The sequence below is a fragment of the Megalobrama amblycephala genome, linkage group LG23 (genome assembly GCF_018812025.1).
Source record: "Megalobrama amblycephala isolate DHTTF-2021 linkage group LG23, ASM1881202v1, whole genome shotgun sequence".
In the NCBI taxonomy this organism is placed as follows: Eukaryota; Metazoa; Chordata; class Actinopteri; order Cypriniformes; family Xenocyprididae; genus Megalobrama; species Megalobrama amblycephala.
The window spans coordinates 9,454,053-9,471,933 of record NC_063066.1 but is presented as its reverse complement, the minus strand read 5'-3'; the positions used below and the strand labels follow the sequence as shown (position 1 = coordinate 9,471,933).

Sequence of the window (17,881 nt, the reverse complement as noted above, 5' to 3'; positions counted from 1 at the left end):
TGCCGGCTCAAGCTTGTGGGACCGGGTGCTGGGCAAGGGGACGGAGAAACACATACAATCCGAGGATGATGGGTTTATTTGGTACAGCTAGTCAGGTAATAGTTTGTCTTACAGCTACTGGGTCAGCTTATGCCCTGTAGAAACCGATTGGTGGTGTCGATTTTCATAGCGCCTATCTGTTTAGATGATAATTACAGGGTGACTCTAGTATACATGCATGTCAGATGCAGATGTCTGGTATCACACTTTTGGCAGAGCAGTAGTAAAAACAGCAAACTCTGTGACTGAGAATATTCTTTGTGCCCCAGATATACAGCAAGATCAAACAGCTCCTCTGAGAAAGTCTTCATTTCCATTCAGCTGGAGTGAGCCATATCAATATTGAGGTGGCCCTCTTAAGATCTACTACTGTCACATTTACAGAGCTCTGTAAAGGCAAAGAAGCAGATAGTTCACACAGATTACAGAGCAGTGCAGAGGATATAGAGCTTTTTGTGGGGAGCGAAGGACACCAGAAGACATGGAGCATTTATTGGACCCCCGTTTGCTGCTAACATCTTATTATGGAGATTTTTTGTCCCTCCAAATCAGTCGACAGTCACTCTCATAAATTCTAAGACCCTCACTCAGTGAGCAGATCAAAAGATAACTCATATTTTAAAATACGGAAGGGAAAAAAAGAAAGAGAGAATAAAGGACAACAGAGGAAAGAAGAGAGCCAGAAGGGGGCATACTGCTCTCTCTTTACATAGGCGAATAAAGCGTTTTAAGCATGCCATGTGTGTCTCCTTCCTTCTATCATTTTACACTACCAACATTTTTTCTCTTAAAAAAAAAAAAAAAAAAATCAAAACTAGCCATTGTATTTTTTTTTTCAGCCAAATTCAATTTTCAACTGCACATTATAAAAATAAAATAAAATAAAAAAAAAATCCCATAAAGAATCGGCAGTTAATGGACCGTTCATTGTAGGGGCAAAATGAAAGGTCTGGAATCTGGCTTCTAGGACGTATCGAGACCCCCTTGAAGCTGGAATGAAAAGTGTAAGTTTAGCCTCTCAGCTGTGTGTCTCAATCCATAATCCTGCCCCAAAACCCCAGCCGAGAGCAGCCTGACACTCCCATGGCGTTCCTGACCACTAAAGGCCTGGTCTGTGCAGATTTATGGAGTTCAGCTCCGTGCCTTCCTCTCCTAGTTGGGCTAAGACTTTGAGCCAGACTCCTAGAAGTTGCACGAGATTAAGAAGAAAATAGATCTGGTCTATTCTATTCCAGCAAGCTCCAAGCTACGCATCATAAACCACGTATCATACTGGAGGTGTATAAAGCAAACGGACAAGGTGAGTGTTCAAGTACAGTACATGTCAAAGTGCAGTAACCTATTTTATAAGTAACGTGTAAGGGTGTTCTTGCCACGTCTATCTTTTATAGACCTGGTTATGTGGTAATTTATATATCAGGGCAGTCGAATGGGTGTGTGAGGGTATCCAACGCCCTAATTGTGAGTTGACGTGGACTGGCGTTCTGGTGAGGCCGAAGATGCGTATGCAAAAAAAAAAATGGACCGCTGCTAAATTAAAACAATACAAAAGCATCCGAGATAAAAAAACAAAGCCTTTTATCCTCAACAATATTCACAGATCAGCTTTAAAGAAGTGTTTCTTGAGGGGGATTACATTACACACCCTATTCCAGGGTGTTCATGAGTTGCAGATGATGGATTTTCATGTTGCTGTGTTGGCAGAAAATAGATGGTCATATGGATCTTGTGTTCTCCTGTGAAAATATACTTAGGAAACTTCAGCACTGACCGGGCCTGTCAAGAAAACGAATTAAAAATGTATTGATTCTGCTAAAATATTCCTGAGATGTGGAGATGTTAAAAAGGCTATGTGATTTGGGAGCTCTATTATTAATTAAGGACATTATACATCTTCAAAGGGTTTTAAAGCCTTTAATTGCAAAAAAGTATCAAATTAAGTTAAATCAGAGTATTTTAAACTACGTGGGCGCTCGCATAGAGTTCCTTAGCTGTTTGCCAGCCTATCTTCAGATAAATTCAGATATAAAGTACCTGATTGAAAGACCTAATTACTCAAAGAAAGATTATATCAATATTTGATTAATACAAAATCTACTGCAGTGTCACTTGCTAGTTATTTACTTTACCATTTTTTTGTCCAACCTAGATTGTCTCTTCTGGCTGACTTTGTCAATTCAGGATAAAGTCACCTCTGGACAACAAGCTCAGTGTGAGAGCGAGCGCAAGTGTGTGTGTGTGTGGAAATGGTGGGTGGGGGAGCAGGTGTGAGATTGGCTCTTCAATGAGCCTCATCTTGTCCCATGTTGGGCGCTTTGGTGCATTTGTGTGTGTGTGTGTGTGTGTGTGTGTGTGTGTGTGTGCAAAAGAAAGAAAAGAAGGGAGGCATGTGGCTTAGCTATTACTCAATAGTGTCTGGAACATTCTGAGCAGAAGATGAGAATCATAGGCAGTACCACAAAAAGTGTTTTCTGTCAGCACCGGACAAAAAGAGAGCATGTGACATGAGCGTTTGGTGTGGCATCATAAATGTTGAATAAAATGAGGGTTTAGGTGTCATACAATGAGAATGAAGGCACATTGAGAGGGAGCCAGACAAAATGGCTGCCTCTTTGTGCGGTTGTGAGCGAGAGCTGTAAGTGATATGATATTTGTAGTAACGCAGCGCAAATCGCATTTCCCATCGCATGAGTAATCGCGCACGGATATGAATAGATCGTGTTTTTCTACATAATGACATGAAGATCTATCATTTCTTACTTGATTTATCCACAGCCAGGATGTTATTTCCCGCAGACACACACCCACATACCCCACCCACATTTTGGGTACCTTGTTTTCAGTGGGGGGAAAAAAAAAAAAATTGGTGATGTAACACTCCTCCATATTATCTTGCCCCGTTTTGAAACTAAAACTTTGCCACTCTTGTTAGATAATAGAGCATCTTGTCGCAACTCCATTTTATGTTTACGCAACTATTTCCTTTTCTGCTCACCCGCTTCCTAGCAGATCCATATGAACCTTTGTAGGGTTAAATCATACTGTACACCAAAAGGAGATGAAAATATGAGAGTTGACTTAAACCATAAACAATGCGGTTGCATCACTCCTTAGAAAATAGTGCATATATGGAGCACGTCTTTAAGGCTACAGAGATATTGTGGAATAATCAATCTCACACTAAAAAAGTAACTTTCATTAAGACCTATTTGTTTGTAAAATTTGACAGCCTCATATTGGAGTCTCTTTGAGTCTTTGTTCTTTAAAGCTTTTATAAAAAGAGAAGAAAAAAAGCCTCTTTATCCCATCCCCTCCCTTTCTTTTTCTCTCTGTATGTAAGGTTAACTTTGGGACCATGTGAGAGGTTTTTTTTTTCTTGTAATTTGGAATGAAAAGAAAGAGAAAGGTAACTTTCTCTCCTCCACATTTCAAATCTCCTAGGTCCAGAGAGTTTGACTGGAGAAATGGGAACGGCAGCACAGTAAGAGCTCACTGTTTGCTTTTGGACTTTTTTATGAGCGGACAGAGAAGGGACCCATTCCAAACACTACAAACGGCATGTGGACTTAATATGGAAGTGTAGTAATCACATTCTTTCATTCTACTCCATTCCATATATACTGCAAAAATAAAAAAGCATTTTATTCAGCATACGGGACTTTTTGAGTCACAGATGGACCCAGTGAGAAATTTCTTTGAATCTACATAAAAAAACAGAAATGCCCACAATAGTCAGATAGATTTATATAAACTATTTCATAAAGGAGAATGCTGCTGGTTTCTTATAGGATCACAAGCTCCCAGCATGCACTGTGGCAAGAATGAATAATGCGGTTATTCTTATGATTGTTGTTTGCTGACTTTCTGCTGTTGTTTATTTGTTGTGTGGTTATATTCGGAGCACATTTTTTTCCTTAATGTTGGTTGATTGTTGACGTTTTTGTCGTTTGTCTTAAATGTTGCTATCTGAGACTACTGCATATAATTTTTTTTTTTTTTTTTTGCAAGATAGTTTACTTTAAATAAAACCATGAGTAAAAATGAAATGATGGGGAATTAAATGAAATCTTATGTTGCCCTGAAAGGACTTTATGGACTGAATGAGACTGATTTAAGAAACTGTCAAAATCAAATTGGGCAAAAAGTGGCATTACTCGAATAGCTCAAATGCATATTGCTTTATATTTAAACATTTTCTCAACAACTTACCCTTTATCTAAATTACTTTTTTTCACTTGCATAAACTTTATAATTATGAACACACAAACAGGGAGACAAAACATGTACACTTTTTCTACCTTGAGCAGATGACAGTTTAGCATATCGCTAAATAGTGCAAATGTACTGGTGTGCTATAAAATGATGAAAATGAACAGATGAGTGTAAATATCAATTAAAAGAGATGGAGGTTGAGTGGCACTCGAGTGTAAAATGAGCTGATGACAGAGTCTGATGTCCCCAACACTGAGGAACATGTGAAAAACAGATGGTGTGCTTTCATTCAGCATTCTCCTAGTGTTTTCCTGCTCACACAGAGGAACCATCTGAATAAGAGAGCAGTTTTGATCAGGCCTGCGCCTCTGTCGATTCCCTCCTATCATTAAGTATGATTAGTTTATGACTCAGTATAAACCATTCATGACCACTCTCCTTGAAGAAGTAAAAAGCCTTACTGGAAATGAAAGAAAGTTTTGCCAATTAGATTCTGTCACGAAATACCTAATGAACCAAGCCAGCTTTTGATGCTGCAAGCAAACTTTATCAACTAGATAAACAATACAAGAAATGTGACAATGTCCTCGGTAACAGATGGAGAAATCAAAAAAATGCAAAATAAACAAGCTGAGAATGCATTAATGGAATTTTTTTGTTGATTTTCAAATAAACACTCATTGTTTAATCAAAACTCTTTTATGCATCTAAAGTTTCCACTGGCTGTAATATGAACAACAAACTTAATTAACTGTAATTAAAAACTAGTAAACATGCAAGGAAAACTTGCAATGCATGCAATGTAAAACTTTTCAAAATATTAGAATTACCCTCCGTTCAAATATTAAACATTATAAAACAATCTAAAAATAATAATTAAGTAAATTGATTTGTGTAGATATAACCCAGTCACACAGTCTCCATGCAGAACTTCATTAGGATTTATTTTATTCATTTAGGAAAAAGAGTATGTTTTGCGGTTTACAACATTTTGCAGCAAGCTAATTAAATCTTTTTTTTTCTTTTTTTACATTATAGTGCAATTTAATCTCTTTTTGTTTTTCAATTTTATTAGTATGCAGTGGTATTTTAAACAAAATTGTCTTTACAATCTTCCAAATACTTGACAACATTCAGCATTTTACAAATGATTTATTTTATATTGTTTCTGCAATAGCCGCTAAACTGTTTTGGAGTCATTTCTTTTATAAATTAATGTTGAAATACTGGTGTATTAGACAATAAGAAAAATATAACAGCATTACTATAACAGCATGCAAATTACTTACTGTTGAAAATTAACAATAACCGAAAAGATCCGATAAATCTAGATAGAGTTAAACAAATTTAAATCATTATTAGATATTAATTTTAAAAACATTTTTACGAACTCATCGGTGGGTTTAACATTTGCATCAATGTAAAGAGCACAAAATCATTTAACGAATGACATTTACAAAATAAATTAATTCACTCTCTTTGAATGTGTTTTTCTTTTTTTCTTTTGTAATTTACAGACAAAATAAACAAATGTTATGATGCCTTTGTGAGCCTGTAATTCTGTTAATTTATCTACACTGGCTTTGTGTATCTTATGAATTAATGTGCGGTGTTTCATAATCTCATATACTTTATGATATAATGAAACCTGATATATTACGGTTTGTGTTTTTTCTATTTTACAAGAAACCAAATCTTAAAAAAAATTTTTATCTTAAAAACAAAAACGAAAATAATTTAGGCAGTCAACATGAATATATATGTTAACTGACTGTTTACACATCATTTTCATAAAATTCTCAAACATAGATTATTAAAAATGTGAGTGCTATTTCAAGGAATAGCTTAAACGGCTTAAAAATAACAAAAGTGCTCAATTACTTACGGTTTAATACATAATCATTCGATGCTATTGTGATAATATTCAGACTTTTTTATTCAGATATGACCAAAGAAAACCAGACATCATTTAAAAAAAAAACAAAAAACATTTTATTCAATGTCTTGTGCCGTTTTATCAAAATAAAGTTGTTTTAATGTTTTATAACACTGAAAAAAACAAAAATATTACTGTATTTCTTATAAAATTATAATAATAATTCAAATACTAATACTAATTCAAACAGAAAATGGGAAATAAAAAATATGTATAAAAAAAAGAGTGTACATCCTTAGACTTCCCTTCACAGAAAGAGACAACACATACTCAAAACTAAAGAACGATTATGTAAAACACACACAACAACAACTAAATAGTCAACCACTTCACAAATATTTCTGATAATAACTCAGTAGTGTCTATTTTATTTTATTGCGTGTCTCGCTAAAAGTCAAAGGCAAAAAGTGTTGGCAGGACCACAGCCTGTTCAGCCATCTTAACTCTATTACCATATTTCCTCACAGCAGATGCTATGATTTGCCTGTAAGATTTGTCAAAAACACATCTCCCATGGTTCACTGTCGTCAAGCACTTTGTGTTTAGCAGGTGACAAGTCTGAGTGTAAACTGGCTGAGGGGAAGATGTTAAAGCCCCCTTGCAGGAAGAGGCATGTGGACCACTGACATGCAGGTTTACGACAGTACACTAATGAAACGAAAAAAACAGGTTTAAGCAACGTGTAAAACAATCGAGGTCGAAAGGGAATGAGGACAAGGGCTTACATCAGAGGAAAAGTAATGGGCAATGGAAAAGTGGGTGGGATATTTTGGAAAACTACATTTAAGGGCAACAAAAGTGGGTTATATTATTTCTACGTTTTTTCTACGACTCCTAAATTTGTTCACATCCCCTGAGTGAGGCCTGTGATCTGCCTTTGCAGAAAAGCAGGTCACATTATACAACCAGGAAGTGGCCTGCCAATGTCCTGCAGCTTGTTTATGGAGACATCTTGTTACCAGGGTGATAGGGTCCTGTCTGGGAGCGTCTTCATTAGTGGTCACACATGGTGGGCACAGGCATTCTGTTCATTCACCTCATGCCTGGCCAGGACCCCTAAAGCCACCCGTTCACCTAACACCATCCATCCTGCCTGAAGCTGACGGCCTCCCACCAAAACCACCACGCTCGTCTGCGGACACAGCTTTAATTGGGAACGACATGGACAAACTCAAAACCGACTGGAATAAAATGCAGGCAAACTTAGTGGATTTACTTACAGGAAAGGAGATTCCTATCTAAAGTCTGAACATTCCTGAAGAAACTCCTTAATTTTCCACAAACTACCCAAAACGGCAAAGCAAGAAATGCTCACATTTTCAAAAACAGGACGTTCTAACCTGTCAGAAAGCTTCACAAACACATTTGCGATTACAAATTGCATGAGCTTGGGCATGAATCTCGTCAAACTGAATTTTTCTGTACAAAAATCACAGGGAACTGGGAAAGACTGACCGCAGTCCATTTCGATAAAAAACAGAATGCGGAATGATCGCATTTTTCAACATGCTGAGACCGGCCATTCTGATTACCTTTTAATCTGAGGGCTGAATTCCAAATGTGCCCAAGTTTCCTCCGGGGGGAGCAGCAGGAGGCGCTGTAAAGCAGTTAGCCTTTTGATAATGAAGTGCCAGCAAAAACAAACATGGCTGATGAGGGGGGAAGGGTTAGCACTACCTTACAGTGGCTCGGCACGTTAATGCAAGATTAACATTGAATGAGCATTGGGAGCTCGTACCATTGATATCAAATAGATATGGGCTCTACCCACTAGACCTGACAACAAAGAAGAGTCAGCTATGACCTCTGCTCACACAGCAAAGTCATGCGCCTGGCTTCCACTACCGTGTAGTGCGAAGCACAATGCAAAGTGCCGCATCAAGGTGTTTACGGTAGAGGTGTGAAAGCACATCTATAATAAAAAGGATGTTTTGGGTTATTATCACCTTCCCTCATTGCGAACGTGGTGGCCTAAATACACTATTCACCACGGAGAGAGTTTGGTAATGTACTGCCGTATTCTTTTTTGCTTTGCATTGATGTAGTCTATGTTTGTTTTGATATTTTCCAGAAAAAACTATCTATACGGTGGGTCTCTTGAGCACAATGCGTGTTGTTTTAGGTCACTTTTATTCCATTACTTGTGTGGGAGACTTTTGATAGTTGTTGTCTTGGGGTTTAAAAAGAAAGAAGTTGGATTTTAATGTTTCGTTTGTTTGTTGTTTAATAAACTTTGGGACAGGACTTTACGTAATGAGCACTGTGACTGTGACCGATACTGCCAACTATCTTCAAAATATCAACATCCAAATCATAAAAGTGAAGAAACTGTGCTGTTAAAAGCTTGAATGCCAAAGTAAAGAATCTGACTAAAAAGTGTGAACCTGTGCAAGAAGGACAGATTTCCTTTACTAGGTTTTCCAAATTCTTTCAGATAGATTTTTTTTATTATTATTTATTATTTGATGAAGATATATACCATAAAATTGTGCTCCATGCGATGAGAAAAAAACAGAACAGCTAGTTTTCCCTTTTGCATTTCGTTAATATTACTCCCTGCATCTCACCTACGCTTAGACAGCTGTAATTTATGCGTTTAAAAAAAGTAGTGAAGATGCTATTCATGTTGTGTTTTTTCCCGCCGAAATGAACAAGAATATTATCGACCGACTGAACCACACCGCATCATAGTTAAATACAAAATTATGCATGAAAAATAATTATGCAGCTACTTATGAAAGAAAATATATGCAAAAATACATCAAGTGCATCTATTTGCCAAACCATTTTACCTGTTGGCTGCTTTAAACAGTTTGAACGATTGTAAATTATACAGCGTTAAGCATTTGTCATGTGACATGTCATGCAAAATATAGTTTACAGAAGAATTTTGTGCGTTAGACAAGCCAAACTAAGCTTCACTGTAATTTAACGGTACAGTGGGTCGGCCCATGTTCCTGTTCTATTGAAGTTAAACATTAAATCATTGCTGTTTTTCCTCAATGAAAATTTTTCAATGTGAGGTTAATTCACTGAACTAAAAGCTAAATTTAGACATCACCGTGATTTAGAAACCATCCTCAGAGTCTAAAGCAGCCCTTTTGCATGGAGCTAAGGACCCTAATGAATTATTAATTTTTAATCCACATGAGAAGTGCAGGCCTATGAAATATCACGTGAATCTCACTCTTGGACTACATTCTTCCTGTCTGCGCTGCTAAGGCAAGCATTATTTCTGACTTCAGCGGAGACCGAAAAACCAAATTGAAATGACTGCTGGGCCTGATAGACTGAGGGGGGAAAGGCACTGCCAAACCAAAATTGCCAAAGAAGCCTCTCCTTTCCATTCAGCACTGGTCTACTCTATAAAGACATCTGCTGATGACACACTTTGGGGAGGCCTGCTCAAGCAGAGACTGGTGGAGAATCGCTATAACGAGATTGAACCACATGACTGCTTGCCGAAGGAGCCTGAAGCAGGCTCCCACACAACCTGCTGCCAAGCAGGGTGCCACAAAGCCGAACAACCACCACAAAAATGCCCTTACACTATTCTACAAGACGCGGCCTGGTCGGCGAGGGTGGCAGAAACCTTTATAAATGAAATCCAGCTGACAGGTTTTTTCTATTCCCACTCTGGGCTGCTTTTCTTCCTAAATAAAAAGGGACAGATCATTCTATCTGTTTTCTACAGCTTTAGGCCAAAAGGACAGGACACAAAGAAAATCTTCCTAAAGGTCAGTGGGTGAAGTACTGTTGCCCAGACAGGAACACAGACAGGTATTTTCATTAGCTCAATGAATCCCCACAGACAAACAGCTGTGTGCTGAAATACTGAAGAACAGGATTTACAATAGAGTTAATCTAATTAAATCTAATCATGCAACAACAGCATATTATGAAACAAGTAGCATGACGAATGTCATCAGACAGGGCTACGTTTACACTGCGAGCCTTCCGATTTTTTTGCTCAGATCCATTTTTTTGTATAGTTATTCAATGTCAGATTTCAGTGTGAACAGATCATGGTCCTGGACTGACCTGCATGCCCAAAAGAACAATAAAAAGATGTCACGCAGCACGCTGTCATACAGAAGTAAACGCAGACCACATTAAAATAAGCGATTATGCATTTAATTATAATGTGATCTGCCGCGGAAGCCAGCGAATGTATGCACGGGCAATATAAAAAACAAGACGGGGATGCAAAAAAAAGAATTTATGACACGAGCCCTCATGTTTGTATATAGCTTGTATATAGAGCTGTCATGAGTTCTGCCACATCACTGTCCTTCCACTGACAACCTATCACAACTGTCTTCATAACTTTGGGTATGTAAAATCTTTGAAGTGACTCCCATGACTGCAGAATTGTGACGGATGTTGATCTAGAGTGATGTAAAAGTGGCATGAATTCTGATTTGACTGTTCAGACTGAGGTCACATTGCATAACATCTGACCTGTATCAGTACCACATATGGAAGTGAAAAGATCAGATTCCATGTGGTTTGTGCTGTTCATACTGTCATGAGAAAATCAGATTTGGACCACTTTTATCTGCAGCCTAAACGTAGGCTTGGTCTCATGAAAGCTGACAATGAAGTAAACGTGATGACCCAATGCAAATGTTGCCCCAAATGCAAAAATAATAGTAGGACTCGACAAATGCGGGTGGATTTCAGCAGTGGTGTGTAACACAGTCACTCCTACTAGCCACTTTGGCGGGTTGAATTTCATTTATAATAGGCCTATATACATTTTTAGTCTTTTAAAAAGGCATCTGAAATAATAAACTATAAGTGCAATGTAATGTTATCAAAAATGTCAACATTTTTTTTTTTGATACATATTGATACTGAAATAACTGAAACACTCCAAATACTCATTTTCCGCAGAATAGATGCATCATACCAGCTGTGCTTTCTCGCTCTCTCATCTCTCTGACAGCGAGTTGACACACAAACCCGCCTCCCCTCACTCACTTGTTTCATTTGCTCCGGATGAATATTATTGGTGTTACAGGGCTTGAATTTCGGTGTGGGATTGCGCGTATTGCGCGTAATTTTACTCATTCCCACAGATTTTGTGCTCACACATAAAGCCACCTCTCAGTACTAAATTTAGCTATTTTTCGCTGCTTATTGCGCTTAAACAGTCAAATACACACAAAATAATGTCAAAATGCCGGCTTTGGTGAGTATTCTCGTAAACATAGTCAGTTATGTTTTAAGTGAACGTAAAAAAGTTGAGAAAGAAAAGGCATGTGTAACAGTATAATGGATCCATCCGTCAGGTCTTAAAGTGACAGCAGCCTAATATAAAGCTGCTGCCAAATTATGAGATAATATTAAAAATATCTATATGGCAGTTTTTTCCCAAAGGTATCAGTTAAAATTGTGCCCAATAAAAATGAGAGGCTAATAACTTTGGAAAACCACTAGCCACAGTCACTGGTTAGCACAAAATGTTAAAAAATTATAAACATAAGCCTTCAACCACATGCCCTCTCACAAAATCCGACCTCACAAAACAAACCAAATGTCATAAAACCCAAATGCACATAATGATTGTGAAAAAAAAGAAAAAGAAGAAAGAAAGACATTGATTACTACTTCACTGACTACTTTTTGCCATTTACAGAGCCAACAGGGCTGAAACAGAGACAGGTATGATTTCTCAGAACACCCATTTCAGTGATAGCTGTCATGTATTAGGCACAAACAAATAAAAATAAATAATAATAGTATAATTTACAATAATATAATTTACAACAAAAATGTTAGCTTTAGTCAGCAAGAATCAATCACATTAAGGTTACTATTTTTTACATTTTTTAAACCTTTTTATTTCAATTTTCTTACACAGGACTCTCACAATTTTACAACTGTAAGACTTTAATATAAACTACACAAGTAGCTGAATGAAAGCAAAGGAAAACCGAAGAGGATAGAAATCAGAATGACAAAGGATCTTGGGAAAACCACACTTGATGTCTGACAACAATAAAGCAGAAGTAGGCAGTGCTGCAGACATTGTCAAACTATTTACATCACCATGAGTGAACGCTGACTTACGGCACCTTTGATTCGGAGAACATCACTACAGAATAAGGCTGAAGTGATGGATAACTGCATAACAGGTTTATGGTTCCCCTGACAGGCACACATGAGGTTCCAGTGAAGGAAGGATACATTAAAAGGTGTGAGAAAGAGTGATTAATTGTTTAGTTTTGAACATCCTTCTCTCACTGTCTGCCTTAATTAATTGCAAAATAAAGTGAAAAAAGCAGAGTCGCACCAGCAACAGTGGGGTTAAAATGTTTTTTTTTTCAGTACGTTTTCCAGATCAAGTGAACAATACTTTGGCTTTGAAATTTGAAAAGACTTCTCTCTCCGTAATGACTGAACTGGATAATTAACTATCATGGCAAATCAGCAAGCAGTCAATCAAAGCAGCAGTTTTTTCTTTCTTTTAACTGAGGTCAGGGGGCAAGTACAAAGGCACTGTGAACATTTCATGTGCTCCTGAGGAGCGATATCAGTTGAAAATGCATGTTACCTTCAGACGGTGTTTGGTAAATGTGGCCCATGTGTGATTCTCTTAAGCTTGCCCTCTCCTGCTGACCTCTCACCTCTGCTCTCTGTCTCTCTGCACTCCAGGTCGGAGTCGCGCGCAAACACAGATGAGGCGCATCACCTTTCGCGAGCACGGCACAGGTAAGCCTGGCCCCGACCGAGCTGCTGGACCAGGGGTCAGGCTTGTGGCCCAGCATGCAACTGGTCTCGGTCACATCAGTTCCTTACACCCCAGAGATGAGCCTGCAGACGGACGTCGTCTGAGACCTTTGATGTGTGGCTGCGAGAGGTTTTGTTACTGTGACTTTAATTAGGTCCAGCAGCTGCCCCTTCCTGGTCCGAATCTCCACTATCTGCCTAATCTTTTACAGGTGGCCATGACAAACACACCAAAATCAGCCACCACACTCAGGTGAGCGACGTCCAGGGTGGATCCGTCGCGTCATGCTTGCCTCTGTTTGGCACAAACAAGTCCGATGCACAGAGGCTGAGCTAACACAGCCCAGTTGCAGTGAGACATGGTTCAGATTCACAGTTCCATCTCTACGACCAGCATGTTCCCAGCTTACAGCCAAGCGGGTGTGAAATTATGCTAATATATGCTTCCCGTCTATCATCTTTTGGCAAATTTGATGGCCTAATTTCTTAAACATTATCCTTTAAAGATATATTAGTGGGTTTGTGTATAGTAAAAGTTGGGGCGAACGCGATGCATTGTGCTTCTCTATTCATTTCTTTTGTTTTTAGGTTCAGTTTAAGTTAAGCCCAATTGACAGCATTTGTGGTATACTGTCGATTTTTACCAAAAAATTATTTCCTCTTGAACTTGAAAAACTTGTGAAAAACAGTGAAGCACTTACAGTACAACTGAAGTGAATGGGGCCAATTTGTAAATGGTAAATACTCACTGCTTGAACAATATGCATGTTAGCATGATTTTAGTGTAAAAAAAAAATCTTAGTAACATTTTCTATTTTGTTATATCCAATTTTACAGCTTTTTTGCCAACATAATGATAAAACCCTTAAAATTATTGTTAAAATGATTATTTAAATAATAACTTTACAACGCAAAAAATGGACAAGTTTTAAAGGTTCCGTAGAATGAAAAATTGAATTTACCTCGGCATAGTTGAATAAAAAGAGTTCAGTACATGGAAATGACATACAGTGAGTCTCAAACTCCATTGTTTCCTCCTTATTATGTAAATTTGATTTGTTTAAAAGACCTCCGAAGAACAGGCGAATCTCAACATAACACTGACTGTTACGTAACAGTCGGGATTATTAATATGTACGCCCCCAATATTTGCATTTGCCAACTCATGTTCAAGGCATTACACAAGGACAGCCAGTATTAATGTCTGGATCTGTGCACAGCTGAATCATCAGACTACGTAAGCAAGCAAGGACAATAGAGAAAAATGGCAGATGGAGCAATAATAACTGACATGATCCATGATAACATGATATTTTTAGTGATATTTGTAAATTGTCTTTCTAAATGTTTCGTTAGCATGTTGCTAATGTACTGTTAAATGTGGTTAAAGTTACCATCGTTTCTTACTGTATTCACAGAGACAAGAGCTGTCGCTATTTTCATTATTTAATACTTGCAGTCTGTATAATTCATAAACACAACTTCATTCTTTATAAATCTCTCCAACAGTGTGTAATGTTAGCTTTAGCCACGGAGCACTATCAAACTCATTCAGAATCAAATGTAAACATCCAAATAAACACTGTACTTACGCAATTAGACATGCTGCATGACGAACACTTTGTAAAGATCCATTTTGAGGGTTATATTAGCTGTGTGAACTTTGTTTATGCTGTTTAAGGCAGTCGTGAGCTCGGGGGTGGGGAGCACGAGAATTTAAAGGGGCCGCAGCCTGAATCGGCGCATATTTAATGATACCCCAAAATATGCAGTTAAAAAAATGAATTAAAAAAAAATCTATGGGATATTTTGAGCTGAAACTTCACAGACACATTCAGGGGACACCTTAGACTTATATTACATCTTTTGAAAACACGTTCTATGGCACCTTTAAAGCATTAGTTCACTGATTTCACACAATTTCCGGATAATTTAATCACCCCTATGTCATCCAAGATGTTTAATTTTTTTCCTTCTTCAGTCAAAAAGAAATTAAGGTTTTTGAGGAAAACATTCCAGGATTTTTCTCCATATAGGAGACTTCAACAGTTACCAATTGGTTTATGGTCCAAATTGCAGTTTCAGTGGAGCTTCAAAGACCTCTACATGATCCCAGATGAGGAATAAGGGTCTTATCTAGTGAAACGATCGACCATTTTCTAAAAAAAAAAAAAAAAATTATATACATTTTAACCACAAATGCTCGTCTTGCACGGCTCTGTGCCACGCATTACATAATCACGTTGGAGAGGTCACGTGTGACATAGGAGGACCCTTATTCCTCGGTTAGGATCGTGTAGACCCCTTTGAAGCTGCACTGAAACTGCGATTTGGACCTTGAATCCACTGTACCCTGGTGAAGTCCTCTATATGGAGAAGAATCCTGGAATGTTTTCCTCAAAAACCTTAATTTATTCTCGACTAAAGAAAAAAAAGACATGACCATCTTGGATGACATGGGGGTGAGTAAATTATCAGGAAATTTTAATTCTGAAGTGAACTAATCCTTTAACCAAAGTTATAAGCTTTCTATTTCTGCTTTTAAATCATCCATTAATTTGCCCCATTCACTTCCATTGTAAGTGCCTTACTAACCTCCATTTTTGGAAAAAGGGAAAAGAAGGACAAATAATTTTTGTGGTAATTAACATCATGCAACAAATGCTCTCGATTGAGATTCTTATGTAAAAAGTTGTGCATGTAACTCAAAATTCATCAAACATTCACCTGCCTTTGTCACTCCCAAGTTAGTGATTCCAGCAATGAACTTGACTAAAGATGAAATATGCGAGGCAGGTTAGGCATACTAATACCCTGGATTCATTAAATTAATAGGGGTCTTATTCCCCTTGCCATGGGTTCACAGATGCCCTTTGAGTTTGCCGGGGCTAGAGGGTGCACAGCACTTTGAAAGCCCTTACCGGCATATCGAGCGCATTTTAATACAGTCCTTTTGAGGCTCCTGGTAGGATGCAGAGTAACTCCTCGCCTTTAAGTTCCCGCACCTCTCCATGTGATCTCGTCAGATAGCCACGACTGTGTCAGATCAGGCCCAGGCTGCACATACACTAGGGGGATGGGGAGGGCTATGCAAGGCAAATTAGACCAGCGGTGTTCGTTTCTAAGGAGAGGCCATTCTTTCCCGAAGACGTGAGTCCTTGAGAAGCAAGCGCTCAGGAGTGCTTTGATGTGGAAAGGTGCCCAGTTTAAGGCTCTGAAACAGGAGGCTTTGGGAGAGATTCAGTAGGATTCCCTTCGGTGATCAGCAGGGGAGGCTGCCCTCTCGTTGGTCAACTATGCATACTGTACAGATTTAATTACACCGAGAATGAAGTGCGTGGTCCAAAGAAATCCTTGATGCTGCCCGTTATGACTGTCATGCCATATTCAAAACCATCAAGCCACAATAGGAGCTGAGCATCGTGATCACAGCCTGCAAAATCAAAGAGGCTTCAGAAAACAACAACAACAAAAGGAAATGCTCTGAATGTTCTGGGAAAACAATATTGTTTTCCACTGCAGTTGCGCCTTTGCTAATCTTTCAAATTTTTGAATGCACAGAATCGGCACAAGGACAAATAAAAAAGGATTTCAATGACAGAACAACATATTCTACAGCTTGTTTCAGTCTGTGAGCTTCAAAAATATGTTTAATTACCAGACACAAAATATATCCATGGAAATATCCCTTTACCCAACAATAATACAATAAGCTTTTTAGCAAGACACCACATTATGTAAAATAGTGCAGTGCAACTGGTTCGTTGAAATGGGATGCTTTTACAGCACTTGGTCCTGTTTTAGCCTACTGTATACAATGGCTGGATTCACTGACATGATTCAGTTAAGTTAAATCAAATAAAACAACCAATTCTGCCACTTGTTAACGTGGTTCATGCTGTCACTCAAAAGGCGTTATTTATTTGTTTATAGGCCAGCTAGTGATTTTGAAGCTGAAGTGTTCTCGTTTGAATCAGTGCTGTTTGCAGCTGCAGAGATTGTGGCTTGGTTAGAAACCAGGCACACATCCCACCGACCCCAGCGTTTTAAAAGGGGCTTTTTTCCTTTGGTCTTTGCACAGTGGTGTGGCAACTATGGATCACAGGTGGGAGCCTGCCTCTACCAAATAAGCTTCCTCACTAAGGACCGGATTTGGCGCTGTTATTTTTCTATTAGGGCGGAATAATGCTAAGCCTTTAGAGGCCATCTTTGTGTTGCTATGGCAGCCTATATTTCCTGCAGGGTTGCGACCCTGAGTGACTACAGTGCAAAGCCAAATATCATAAACCATGTGAGGACCAGAAATGTGGACTTAGTTATGGAAAACAGCTCTGATATTACCGAACCTCTTTAAGACTGAGTGACAAGTTTATTGAGATTTTTTTCCTTTCTTCAATTCATTATGTCAGTCGGGAATTCAAAAATCACTTGTCACATCTCCAAGTACACGTCTCCACGCCCATCTGTTGGTTTATACACCAGTTGGATTTGAAATTTCTTTCCCTTTAGCCAAAATGTCTTTTTGAGAGGGAAAAAAACACGCTTACAGATATTTACAGATGAGACTCAAACTATGCTAATAAGACACACTATAGCCAAGTGAATCCAAGCACGCAAACACAAATTATGGACATCGCGAGACATTTCCGATGACTTACCTTGACTGAGGGAGACAGGAAAGTAGCTCGAGAACAACCGTTACCTTACAACAACAGGAAATGGCCGAAAATGTTTTAAAAAGTAATTAGTAGAAGCCTGTTTAAACGTCAACATTAGTATTTAGTGTTCATTTCTTTTATTATTATTTGATTAGAAGGCAAGATAACTGCATGTGCAACGAAAATACGTTTAAAAAAAAAAGTTTAGGACGCAATAAAAACACGTTTGTTTAAACGCTTGTAACTCAGTGATGTTTTTACGCTATAATATAATAACAAAAGTAGTTTAGATATCTAAAAC

At 38.2% G+C, this 17,881-nt stretch overlaps 1 long non-coding RNA gene across 1 annotated transcript in view; it reads left to right on the top strand.

Annotated features, from left to right (window-relative positions):
* Positions 1-13,985, top strand: part of LOC125259189 — a 46,122-nt gene extending 32,137 nt beyond the window's left edge. The window contains exon 3 of the long non-coding RNA XR_007182745.1: positions 12,848-13,985. This is a non-coding gene — a long non-coding RNA (uncharacterized LOC125259189). The remainder of the gene's footprint in view (positions 1-12,847) is intronic.
* The last annotated feature ends 3,896 nt before the right edge of the window (positions 13,986-17,881 follow it).